Below are 13,190 nucleotides of genomic sequence, written 5' to 3'. Positions count from 1 at the left end.
GGACTTCCGCATCCCCGACCTTGCACAGGCAGGGCAGGTAGGGCAGGGTTGGCTAAATAAGCAGGTTCCGCGGCTCCATTATGGACTCACAGAGTCAGGATCTGGGGTGGGGCCCCGGATCTGTTTTAGCAAGCTCCCCGAGATGTCCTGATGCTCACAAAAGCCTCGGGTCCTGAGGCTCATCCCGAGTGTGGACCAAGGCAGAGCCCAGGAAGTCAGCTGGACTGGGGGATGTAGCGACAGGTGGGGGTGGAAGCAAGGGCAGGTGGAAGGAGGCCCGGGAGGCCAGAGATGGGTTTATTCCTCCACCAAGACTGCCCGCTGGCTCTGCCCGGGAGCTGCAGCCACGCGTGCCTCACGTGGCCTGTGGGTGAACTCAGCCAAGCGCTATCACCTTAGCAAGACTGGTGTTACTGGGCCAGGGTAGGTTCAACTCCCAGCTACACCACTTCCCGGCTCGATGAACTTGAGCAAGTTATTGCAGTTGAGCCGTAAAAATGGGTCTCATAAAACGTCTGGCTTCGCTAACGCAGCTGCCAGGAGGGGGTCACGAGCTCGCGTGGGTGGGGGATGTGACGCACGCCGGGTGGCCGTCACACGGCTAGTGCGGAAGGCGCTCGGACTTCACGTTGCTTCCACTTTAGGTCTGGGGATGCATTTCCTGACAAGTGAGACACGTTCCTCAACCCGAACGGCCGGGGGGACAGAGGACACGGCTCTCTGCTGCGTCCGGCCGGGGAGCCTGTTTCCCTCGGGCCGTGTTTACCTCGTTCTGCCTCAGCTACCACGCGGCTCCCCCAAGATGCTCCAGTCGTATCCACTTGCTGAGCTCCGCGCAGGTAAGCAACGGGGTCTCCGGCTGCCAGGGCGGCCCAGCTCCGCAACCTGAGTGGGGGTGGCGTGCAGGCTCCTTCTCTGCACTGCTCTTTTCTCGCCTGTAAGGTGGACGTGATACTGGAACCCACCGTAGCGCATTGCCGTGGGGGCTTACGTCAAACACTTAAACCACGTGCGCCCGGTGCCTCGCTCATAGTAAGTATTTAACAAATGTCGTCACAGACTTCGTGGGTAACTATTACCTCCCGAGTAGCCTGTGTCGCTCTCTCTCCTGCCGGGGACTGTGAGCCCCCAAGACCACAGGACCCTTGTTGGACAAAACCACATCCAAACAGGCATGCAGAGGCCTCAGGATGCTCCGCGACATCCCTGACCAAGGAGGGGGCCTGTGGCTGTTCAGGCCCCCTTCCCATGCGGCTGGAAGTCCCTCGATGGTGACAGGAGGTTCTTTCGGGCTGTTTGGGGTGTGCTGTGGCGTTAAGTGGCTGAGGGAGAACAGATGGCAGCAGCTGGAAGTTTCCTCCTCTGCCTTCCACCTCCGGCCGAAGTGCGTTCAGATTTCAAAGGGGACGTCCGCGGGGGCATTCCCAAGGCCCAGGACGGGTAAGTGGAGCCAGAGGCAACAGTTTTAACCATCGTGGGTGGGACATGAGCCCTGGGGAGAGGCCGTGGATGCCTCCCCCCAACCCATCAGGGCGGGCATTCTCATTCTCATCCACGAGGGACAGAGACCCAGGAGAGTGCGGCCTAGAGGGACTTGCCCAACGTCCCTGACGGCAAGGGGCTGGACCAGGACTCGAGCCGTGTCCCTATGGGTCTAACACCTGAATTCTTACATTTGCCTCCTGCCGGGGGCCGTATCAGGCTATCTTAAGGTGGGGGGCGGAGATAAAACACAAAAACAAAAATTCCAAAATCAGGACCAACCCCTTACAGAAGCACAGGGGCCCCAGGGAGACCCCTTCCATACTCGTCATCGGTTGAGCGCACACGGGCCCTCCCTCCAGTCTCAAACCCACCGCCCTTGCAGTTCAGCAGCTTCCGAGGATGAGCTGTCCTGCCAGGCCGTGTCCTCTGTCATAAGACCATGCACATCACCCCGCAGCCTCCGCTCCACCCACCCCTCCCCTTCCTACTTCCTAATTACAGTGCGAGGCTCACGATTGTCCTGGTGACTTGGTCTTGAAATCTCAGCGCCCCTGGGCATTCTCTCTGCTTCTCACTGCATCCCCCAACACACGCGTGTGCACGCACGCGCGCGCGCACACACACACACACACACACACACACACCCCTCCAGGTCTCAAACTGGCAGCTGAGGGTTGTCTCCGACCCACAGAAGCATCTTATTTGGACTGTGGAGGGTTATTTATATTATGTAATGTGGAGCGGTAGCCAGTATTGAGAGCATCGGTGATCTCATATATAAAACTTGAAAATCTGGTAAGCCGGGCCCCAATTCTCACATGTTACAAGCAGCTGGTGCTGAGTCAGAGCCGTGTCCCACGGAAGGGGCCTGCCTTCCACTTTGCCATGATCCCCACCGCTCCCTGATGCCTCACACCCGGCCTGACTCTCCTTAACACGCCCTGCTGCCTCTCAGACACCTGCGATTGCAACCCCTGTCCCCTTCCACATTTGGTTGGTCCCAAATTCATTTCTTCTCCCTTCCCAAAGCCTTTCTTTGGACCCCATCCACCTCCTTCCTGCTTCTCAGGCCTGGTTGATTGTGATAATTATCATAACACACTTCTCTAAGGCTTTCTCAGCCCCCAAGGCTCGGTCCAGCCGTGCCAACCCTCCGGCCACAGTGTCTACCAAAGCTTCAGGGGAGTCCCTCACCACCTATGGGACGTAGTCCAGCTTTTCCCGGAGTGTCCGACCGCCCCCCACACCGCCCGCATTCAAGCTTACCTCTACGCCAGTCTTCTTGGAGCACCTGCTTTGTGCAGAACCCGGTACCAGGCACCATCGGTACAGGGTGGAGAGAAATGTGCTTTCTCCCAGGAGAAAGATCAGGGTGATGTGAGGGACGTGTCCAAGGACGGGAAACAGTCCTGCTGTCACAACTCCAGTCACATGGGTCTGCCTTCCGTCCCCTGCACACTGTCCGGTCTCCCTGCTTTTGCTTTCTCCCCTCCCCCAGCTGACCCTGAAGGCCTAACCTTCCACACCCAGCTCCCATGCCCCTTCCCCTTGAAGCCTCCTCCCAGGGCCAGCGAGAAACAGCTCGCCTGCTCTTGAGCTGTGCGAATGCCGGTTGTTTGTATGAGCCACTCGATCCTGGCCATTTGGAGGGGTCCGGAGGGGGTGATTTTCATGCCACGTTCTCTAACTACGTTTGAAGTTAGGCAGGCAGGGCTTAATACCTCTGTTCTTCTTATCGCTGCCTCTGCATTTTTACATCTCCCTGGGACTCGCCTAACACTGGGCACGGAGCTACATCACAAAGTCTCAACGAGTCTCCCTGACTTCATTCACTCAACTAATGTTCACTGAGCAATACTGGGCGCCAGGTGGAGGAATGAACACAGTGATGAGCAACACAAGGCCTGGGAGATGCAATGTAAGGGATGGACCAAGAATGGTTCAGAAAAGGAAACAGAATGTAAGGATAAAGGTGAAGGTGATTGAGGGAAGCCTCTCAGAGAAGGAAACATTTCAGTTGGGACCCACAAGGTAGCAGCACAGCAGGATGGGAAGGTGGGAGGAGTCTCGGATGGAGACAGCAGTCAGTGCAAAGGCCCCAGGCAGGAATAACCTTGGAAGACGGGCAAGGCACAGGGGCAGCAGGGAGCCAGTTAGGACGGTACCGCCCTAGCCCAGGGCAAAGGTGACAAATGGAGATGAACTTATTACAGATTTGATTTTAACCCGAGCAATCAAGAGGAAGCTAGGGCGCTGTTAAGAACCGAATTAAAAAAAAAAAAAAGAACTGAATTTAAATCCGTGGTTGAGGCCCTGACCCCCAATGTCATGATATTTGGAGATGGGGCATTTGGGAGGTAATCGGGGTTAGAAGAGGTCATGAAGGCGGGGCCCTGATCCGATGGGATTAGTGCCCTTACACGAAGAGACTCGAGAGAGAGAGCTTGCTCTCTCTCTCTCTCTCTCTCTCTGTCCACACACATGAACCAAGGAGAGGCCATGTGATGAGACAGCAAGAAGGCATCTGTCTGCAGGCCAGGAAGAGAGCCCTCGTGAGGACCTGGCCACGCGAGACCTTGATCTTGGACCTCCCAGCGCTGTAAGAAAAATAAGTCTCTGTTATTAAGCCACCCAGTCTATGGTATTTGTTACAGCAGCCTGAGCTGACTAATACAGATCCTTTACGGAGATGGGGAAAACTCCACAAACAATGAATGATTCCATCTGTCTCTAGGATGAAAAATCTGAGCTGAGACTGAGATAGCAAAATAGTGAGATCACGTCGCTGAAGCCAAGAGAGGTGTGTCTAAGGTGTGGAATGCTGCATTCGCTCCGAGACGCCCCGTGTGCCCTGGCACCTCTGCCTAACGTTGAAAGCTATTCTGCAAAGGCCCCCCGCCAACCTTCCCTGATTTCTGACCATTAAAAATCATCATTTCCTTTCTCACCCTTCTAGCAGCTGAAACGCAAAACCCTGTTTTCCTTATTGCTGCTTTTGCTTGCTTTGGGAAGAACAGCTTCTTTAAAAGCACACTTCAAAGCCAAAGTTCCTTTTATCAACCAGCCTGGCCCAGGAGGGCTGCTTTCATCCTCGGAGGATTAGACACTGTGGAATCTTCCAGCTTGCTTTCTTGGAAAAGCGGTTGGTTCTGTCTCGCAGACCATAGCAATTCACTGAGTGTCAAAATGACAGGCATGAGCGGAAAGATGTTTATGGAAATTTTCCAAGAAAACAACAAAGATTCCAGATGCAAGAAAACGTTTTGGGATGCAACAGGGCTGGAGGTTAGAATGGTCTTGACGGACTCATTTGTAGTTAAAGGTGGAATTTGTGAAATGCGCCTAAAGAAGAAATAGGCTACTGATACTTTTTTTGTTGTTGTTGAAGAACCTCTTTAAAAAAAAAAAAATCCAAGTATAATTAACATATTGTTATATTAGTTTCAGGTGTACAACGTAGTGATTCAGCAATTGTATACACCACTCAGGACACATCACAACAGGCGCACCCCTTAATCCCCTTCACCTATTTCCCTCTGGACAAACCACCAGTTTGTCCTCTATGGTTAAGAGTCTGGGTTTTTTGTTTGTTTGCTTGTTTCTTTTTTTGTTTATTTCTTAAATTCCACATATAATTGAAGTCATATAGTATTTGGCTTTCTCTGACTGATGTAATTTCACTTATTATAGTATCTAGCTCCATCTATGTTGTTGCAAATGGCAAGATTTCATTCTTTCATATGGCTGAGTAATGTTCCATTGCCTACAGACACATCTTCTGTATCCATTCACCCATCGATGGACACTTGGGCTCTTTCCATAATTTGGCTATTGGTGATCATGCTGCTATAAACATTGGGGGGCACACATCTTTTTGAATTAGCATTTTCATTTTCTTTGGGTAAATAACCAGGAGTGGAATTACTGAATCATATGGTAATTCTACCTTTCTTTGTTTTGTTTTAGTTTTTTCTTTCTTTCTTTCTTTTTTTTTTTTAGGAACTCTATACTGTCTTCCACAGTGGCTGCACCAGTTTGCATTCCCACCAACAGTGCAGGAGGGCTCCTTTTTTCTCCCTCATCCCCGCCAACATCTGTTGTTTCTTGTGTTTTTGATTTTAGCCACTCTGACAGGTGTGAGGTGTTATCTCCTTGTGGCTTTGATTTGCATCTCCCTGACGATGAGTGATGTTGAGCATCTCTTCATCTATTGGTCTTTTTTGGATAAATGTCTGTTCATGTATGTCTCCTGCCCATTTTTAAATTGGGTTGTTTGGTTTATTGGGGGTGTTGAGTTGTATCAGTTCTTTATATATTTTGGATACTAACGCTTTATCAGATATGCCATTTGCAAATATCTTCTCTCATCCAGTTGGTTGTCTTTTGTTGTCTTTCTGTTGATGGTTTTCTTTGCTATCCAGAAGCTGCTTTTTTTTTTTTTTTTGGTGTAGTTCCAGTAGTTTATTTTTGCTTTTATTTCCCTTGCCTCAGGGGACACATCCAGAAAAATGTTGCTACAGCCAATTTCTGAGACATTTCTGCTTTGCTCTCCTCTAGGATTTGTAGGGTTTCAGGTCTCACATTTAGGTCCTTAACCTGTTTTGAGTTTGTTTTTGTGTATGGCGTAAGAAAGTGGTCCAGTTTCATTCTTTTGCATGGAGCCGTCCATTTGTTGAGGAGATGGTCTTTTTCCCACTGTACATTCTTGCCACCTTTGTCATCAATTGAAAGCAAAAGTGTGGGTGTATTTCTCAGCTCTCTATTCTGTTCCACTGATCTAATGTGCCCATTTTTTTAATGTGCCCATTTTTGTGCCAGTACCATACCATATGGTAGTACATCTTGATATCTGCGAGTCTGATACCTACAATTTTGTTCTTTTTCAAGATTGAAGCAACTGATCTTTATTTATTTTTTAAATTTTATTTATTTATTCATGAGAGACACAGAGAAGCAGAGACATAGGTAGATGGAGAAGCAGGCTGCCTGCAGGCAGCCCGATGTGGGACTCGATCTCAGGACCCCAGGATCATGCCCTGAGCTGAAGGCAGACGCGCTTAATTGCTGAGCCACCCAGGCACCCCAAGCAACTGACCTTTATATGAAATAATGCTTGGAGTATGAATGGAGACACAAGAAAAGCAAGTCTGGTTTTCATGATGTGGGAAAACAACATATGTAAAAATATGGCCAGGTTCAGGCCCAGATTCCTAAGAAGAAAGAGAAGACTCTGGGCTACCCCCAGAGTAGACTCTGATATACCCCCAGACATGTCTATGCACAGTTATTAAGTGTATTAAGTGCCATATGTTATGCACACCAGAAGTTTATGATACATTAGGTCATTCAGTCCCCAGGCCCTTCCGTGAGGAAGGCAGGCATTATGCCCATTTTACAGGTGAGTCAACAGTATCAGATCAGGAGGGATAAGCCACTTGCCCACGATCACAAAGCTACTAACTACAGAACCAGAATTTAACTCACGTCTGTCTGGCCCCAGAGTGTACTTTCTGCTTCATATGTCAGGAGTTCCAAACTTGGCTGGATGTCTGAATCAGCTACAGGGCAAGTGAAAAATCTAGATTCCTGGGTTCCCATCAGAGGCCTGAGCTGGGGCCTGGGAACCTCCGTTTCTCTAAGTTTCCTAACAGTTCTAATCCAGCTGATTGATGCTCTGAGCAGAGGATCGATGGGGTGGGCCACATCTGTGCCAGCCAGAAGGTCCTGCTGGGAGAGCTGGGGAACCCACAGCCAAGGGCCTCCCCCCTCCCCAAGCACCCATGAGTTCAGGGAGGTAGCTCCATAGCAGGGACTGATTCATCTGTTATGATACCTTATGCTGCGCCAACTTGATAAAGCTGGAATTGCTTCCCAGAATCTGCCTTCCTATCAGCTCTAGGTTAGGAGTTTGTGGGAAATCTGGAAGTTTGTGGGAAATCTGGAAAGTAGAAGTGAAGAAGTAGCCAGCCATCATGCTCTTGAGGTAGATGTAGTGATGGACAAGCACCATGGGGGCCAGGCAGGTTTGAGCCCAACCTGCTATCTGGTCTGTGTCCAGCTCCTCCCTCTGACTGCTGGTCCTGCGGACCGACAGTGTCCCCAGGCTGCCCCACCAGGCACCTAGCTAGGCACCCACCAGGCAATAGCTGTCCACGGGCTTCTATGTGGTCTCACTTCGGTGGCTGGACATCCTGGTCTCTCGGGTCCCGTTTCACCTTCACTTCTGCCCCTCCCTCCGGTGTCCCCAACCCCCCATAACTGGGCAAGATCTAATTCTTATAAAAAATCCCAAATTCCATTGGTCACAGTGGCCCAGCTTCCTGAGTTCAGGCTGGATGAGCTCATCATCCGCCCTTTCCTGCAGACCTTTCAATCTTAGACAGTGGTTCTCCAAATGTGGTCCTGGACCGACAGCATTAGCACCACGGGAGCCTGTTAGAAATGCAAGTTGTCAGACCCCAACCCTCCAGACCGACTGAAGGAGAAATTCTGGGGGAGCTTCCGACACGGGCTGAAGTTTAAGGATCTCTCCTGTTGGCATTTAACAAGCCTTCCTCCATTTCTGTCGAGGATGACGAAAAGGTCCTGGAAATACATCTATGGAAAATATGTTGTATTCTTGATATAATTTTATTATATGAATTTCTGAGGCCTGTCTGTGAGCGCTGGCCTTTACTGAGACATCGTGCTAAGGCTTCACAAGCTTAGCACCACTTCATCCTCACCCCCACCCGACAGAGATGACATTAAATTATCTCTATTTAATCGAGGTGGAATCCAAATAGTCTGACTCAGACTCCACATGTTTCCCAATATGCCATTATGCCCAGAACCCTGCCGTTATTTCTGTGCAGCAGACAGAAGCCAGACATCAGCCAGAGCGCCCCTGGGCCGACACTTAAAAGCAGTGTCTCAGACACTCGGCGGTGCCCTGTCCTGCAGCAGAGGCCAGGGGGAGGCCGGACCTCCCTAGCACACTGGCCTGCTCACAGGTCCACGACCCCAGGCCCGCTGCCATAAAGCCCCCACCTCTGGCCACTGGAAATGGTTCATCTGGATATGGAGTGGGCTCATCAGAATGGGAAGATTTTTTTTTTTTTGAGGGGGAAGACTTTTAAAAAGCAATTAGGACAATAACAGCATCTAAAACTGTATTGAGCATCCACTGTGTGCCAAGTACTTTCTACACATAGCTCATTTACTCCTCAAAAAATCCTAAAACTCTCCTCCCATTAGGGGATGTTCAGCAATTGGCCAAGTCACTGCAGTCATGAGGGCCAGCACTTGAATTTAAATCTGTAACTTTAATACATGTTTCTCTATAGGAAATTTAGAAATGGTCAATATTCACATTTTTACACTCTTAGTATCTTTTTTAAAAATTAAAAAAAATGGACTGGCTTTGTAATCTGCTTTTTTTTTTTTTTTTTTTTTTTTGCATTACTAGATTAGAACGGTCTATGTCTCTCAAGGTCTCCATCACCGCCATGTTTAATGGCCATGTGGCATTCCCATGGGTGGATGTACCATAGTCTATTGTCCGGGTCTTTATGTTGGACATTTGGGTTGTTTCCATAAGAAGACACTTCAACTTGGGAGAAACGCTGTAACCAGGGTGCTGAAATTTAGCAAAACCTCTTCCCTATACAAGCGGCAACATGGGGCATTTAGCTCTGCACAGATGACATCTGTGGCAGAAAGATCCAGGCGTCAGGCATCAACACAGCTGACATACATTTATTTCAGGTGCACACTTTTGGGGGAAAGGGTTTTCACTTATATGTGCAGAAGACGAGGTAAAAACGTCTCTAAGATTTACCCAGCTTGCTCCTTAGCCAGAGGAGCTTGATCCCTTGGCAATGAGGCCCCAGTGTTCTCCAGAACGCCCTGTTATCTCCCTACTTCTGGTTCTGAGGTGACACACCAGGTCAATCTAGCTAAAAGCCAGCGCTCTCATTCCTCACCATGATGGAGTGATTAAGAATACAGACTCTGGAACCGGCCTACCTGGGCTTAAAACCCGTCTCTACAGCTAGGGGGTAGTGTCATTAGCTCGCCAAGGCCTTGGAAACCAAGTGCTGCAGATGGACGAAGCCTGGGTCCATGAATAACCCAGCAGGTTACGTTGTGACCTGTCCTGAGTCCTTGAGATGTGAGGCTGTGTGCACAGTAGCTAGCCTACTCCTGCCTCAGTTTCCCCATGTCACTAAACTGTTATGAAGATCAATGAATTATGAGTTAATATACTCAAAATGCTTAGAATAGCTCCTGGCACACTGCTGTGTGCATTTAAACTGACATTGGAAATACCTCGTGAGGTCAGACCCCCTCTCCATCTAGCCAGCCAGGATCTGCCTCCCAGGGTTACCCCAAAACAGGGGTGTGGGGGGCTGTTGGTTCTGCACCCCCAACTCCATCAAGAATATTGACCCCATAAAGGGTCATTTCCCCCAAACCTTCATGACTTACGACACCGACCAGCTATGGCTCTTCTAGCTCCCAGGAATTTCCCTAAAATCTTTTTAAATGTTTTTCTGCCTGAAATCCTCTTTTCGGAAGCAAGTTTTTCTCCTCCTTCCTGTGAGAAGTTCCCAGTAAATGGGTAAATGGGTAACTCAGTCCCGGGCAAGAGCGTGCATGTGTTCTAAAGCTGCCAACACACTTCCCCACAGGCAATGAGTCAGTGAAATGCGGAGGGAAGAGCTCGGTGAAGTTCACGGCCGCTGGCTCGGCCACGCACAGCTCCCCTTGTCCCCTTGTCCCCCGGGACAACGCTACTCAATCAACGGCTCCGTCGGCTTCCAACCATAAAACCAGGGACTGATGATCCGTAAATTCAGAACTGGTCCCCCCCCCCCCAGCTAATTACACATTTAACTACTTTTTAATCAGTAAAGGGTTGCTTCTCTCATACCCTCTGCTATGCCTTTTTGTGTGTTTCTTCGTGTGTGTGTGTGTGTGTGTGTGTGTGTGTGTACACAGGCCCTTAATGAAAACTAACCCTCCACAGAAAAATGCAGAGATGGAAGTTTCCCGTAAAATTTTAGGGGGTTCGTGGGTCTTCAAAGGCAATCTGAGGACCCCGACATGAGCAATTACTAGTTTAAAAGTACCCAACAATTTCAGAACGATGCTGACAACTATAACACTTGAACATCAAAAAGCAGCATTTAAAAGCATCTTAGACACCCGGAAAATGTCTGGAAGCCTATGCCAGAAACCGTGAGCCGGGCTCTCTCTGAGGAACGAGACTGGGCTTCTGAGATGAGAGGGAGATTTATCTGTTTTCACTGGGGAGCCCTTTACAGTGTGTGAAATTAAAAAAAATTTTTTTTACCATGTGTAGTAAAAATTTTTTTCTAATTAAATCAAGAGTCAAGAAAAAAGTTATTTAGGTTAAGACCTAGACACAACCCACTGCGACCTAGACACAACCACTGCAACATGGGGAAGGGACAGGTCACCAATGGGAAAAAGGTCTACTTACCTCCTCCCAGAGCAGTGGGGCCCTTTTTTTTTTTTTTTTTTAGAGATTATCATCCAGCTTTATTCACCAGTTACATATGATTTACTCTCAAAGGCTGAGGATGATATAAAAATATGTTCCTAGTTTTGAGCACAAATGCAAAGGTAGTTTTAATGAACATATTGCTTCCTAAGGTGACTATCTGAAGATATAAGTTCTGGTGTTCTTTTAAAAAGAAATCAGTCTCGCTGCTTTATAATTTTTTTAAAATTATTTATTTATTTATTTATGATAGTCACACAGTGAGAGAGAGAGAGGCAGAGACACAGGCAGAGGGAGAAGCAGGCTCCATGCACCGGGAGCCCGACGTGGGATTCGATCCCGGGTCTCCAGAATCGCGCCCTGGGCCAAAGGCAGGCGCCAAACCGCTGCGCCACCCAGGGATCCCCCTGCTTTATAATTTTGATATTTGAATTAGTTATGGTCAGTGAATGTTAATCACAACTTTGAGAAAATAAATTAAAAAATATTAGCTGGTGGAATTGAACACATAGTTCCTAAGATTATCTTGAAATATTTAAAAATCAGATTTTATAGTTTCAACTCTCTAGGAAAAAAAATGGAGAAAATCCTATCATTTTATTCAGATTCAAGTTCAAACATTTCTTTTAAACCACAGTTCTCAGAACATACTTTCACTGCCAAACTCCCTCCAAGGGGTAGGGGTGGCGTGAGGCTTTTCCCCTGGGCGTCCAACATCCAACATTAAAGTGCCAAGTTGAGGGAGGGGGTTATTCATAATCTACCAGGTCCCTACACAGGAGGAGTTGGGCAGTTCAGGGGTGTGTGCTCAACCCCGTCGGCTCTGAGCCCGGCCGGGGGTGATGAAGACAGTAAATGCTAGAAGAAAGCTGGAATGTAGAGGGAGGACACACAGAGGAGGATAAACAGCCTCCCACCACAACCCTGTCCAAGTTCAAAGAGAAGCTCGGCATTTATCAGGTCAAAGAGCGTGTAACTGCCTTTTCTGTGGGCAAAGGGGCGGCCGGAGCCTGGTATTTCCTTGGCTGAGCTGAGGACCACTGAGGCTGTGCACAGAAAGCTCCCGGCTCTGGGAGTGCACACAGCAGGTGCTCAGCAAGAGTCAGTGCACACAGCAGGTGCTCAGCAAGAGTCTCCCGCTCCCCTCCCCGGATCTGCAGCCCGAAACTTTGGCCGCTTGGTAGGAAGATCCGCTCACCAGACACACCAGGCAGTCCCACTCCGAGGCATCTGCTCAAGAGAGACGGAAAACGTTTACGTTCATATTAAAACCTGTGCGTGAATGTTTATGGCAGCGATCACCCCAAACCAGAAACGATCCAAATATTCTTCAACGGGTGAAGGGTCAAATGGATCTACATTTGTTACATCCGAGCAATGGACAATCCCAAAGCGTGATGCTGGGTGAAAGCAGCCAGACTCCAAAGGCTTCCTACTGTGGGATTCTATTTGTGTGACGTCCTGGCAAAGGCAAAACTCTAAGGATGCCCAACACCAGTGGCTGCCGAGGACCAGGGGGCAGCACCAGGGAATTTGGGGGGTAATGAAACTTTTTAAGAAAGATTTTTATTTATTTATTCATGAGAGACACACAGAGAGAGGCAGAGACACAGGCAGAGGGAGAAGCAGGCGCCCTGCAGGGAGCCCGATGGGGGACTCGATCCCAGGACCCCGGGGTCACGCCCTGAGCCAAAGGCCGTCGCTCAGCCACTGAGCCACCCAGACTTCTCTAATGAAACTTTCCCATATCTTGATTGTGGTGGCGGTTACACACCTGTATGTGTTTATCAGAACTGGAGAAACTATACATGAGAAAGGGTGAGTTTTCCCGTTTGTAAATTCAGAAGGATGTACATGACATGATGACATAGACGACACAGCGCTGGGAGGGTGGCGTCCCAGCTCAGGCTGCTGTAACAAGCACCAGGCACCGCGCGGCTCTACCAACAGACATAGGCTCCTCCCGCTCCGGAGGCTGCAAGACTCAGGTCAGGGTGAGGGCCTGCCTCTGGCTGTGGATGGCAGGTGGCCTTCAGGCTGTGTCCTGGGTGCTCTCTCTCTCCTCTCCTCCTAAGGGCACTAATCCCATCATGCTGGCGACCTCACCTAAGCTAAATTCCTCCCAAGGCTCCGCCTCCTAATACCATCACCCTGGGAGTATGAATTTGGGTGGGGACAAAAACACAGCCCGTAGTAA

The 13,190-nt window shown here is 49.2% G+C and overlaps 1 protein-coding gene across 1 annotated transcript in view; it reads right to left on the bottom strand.

The window, feature by feature from the left end:
- TMEM51 (transmembrane protein 51) overlaps nt 1-13,190 on the bottom strand; it is a 55,802-nt gene that overhangs the window by 30,735 nt on the left and 11,877 nt on the right. The gene's annotated exons all lie outside the window — the stretch shown is intronic.

The sequence above is a fragment of the Nyctereutes procyonoides genome, unplaced genomic scaffold (assembly GCF_905146905.1).
Source record: "Nyctereutes procyonoides isolate TBG_1078 unplaced genomic scaffold, NYPRO_anot_genome, whole genome shotgun sequence".
Classification (NCBI taxonomy): domain Eukaryota; kingdom Metazoa; phylum Chordata; class Mammalia; order Carnivora; family Canidae; genus Nyctereutes; species Nyctereutes procyonoides.
This window is presented reverse-complemented; position numbering and strand designations above follow the sequence as displayed.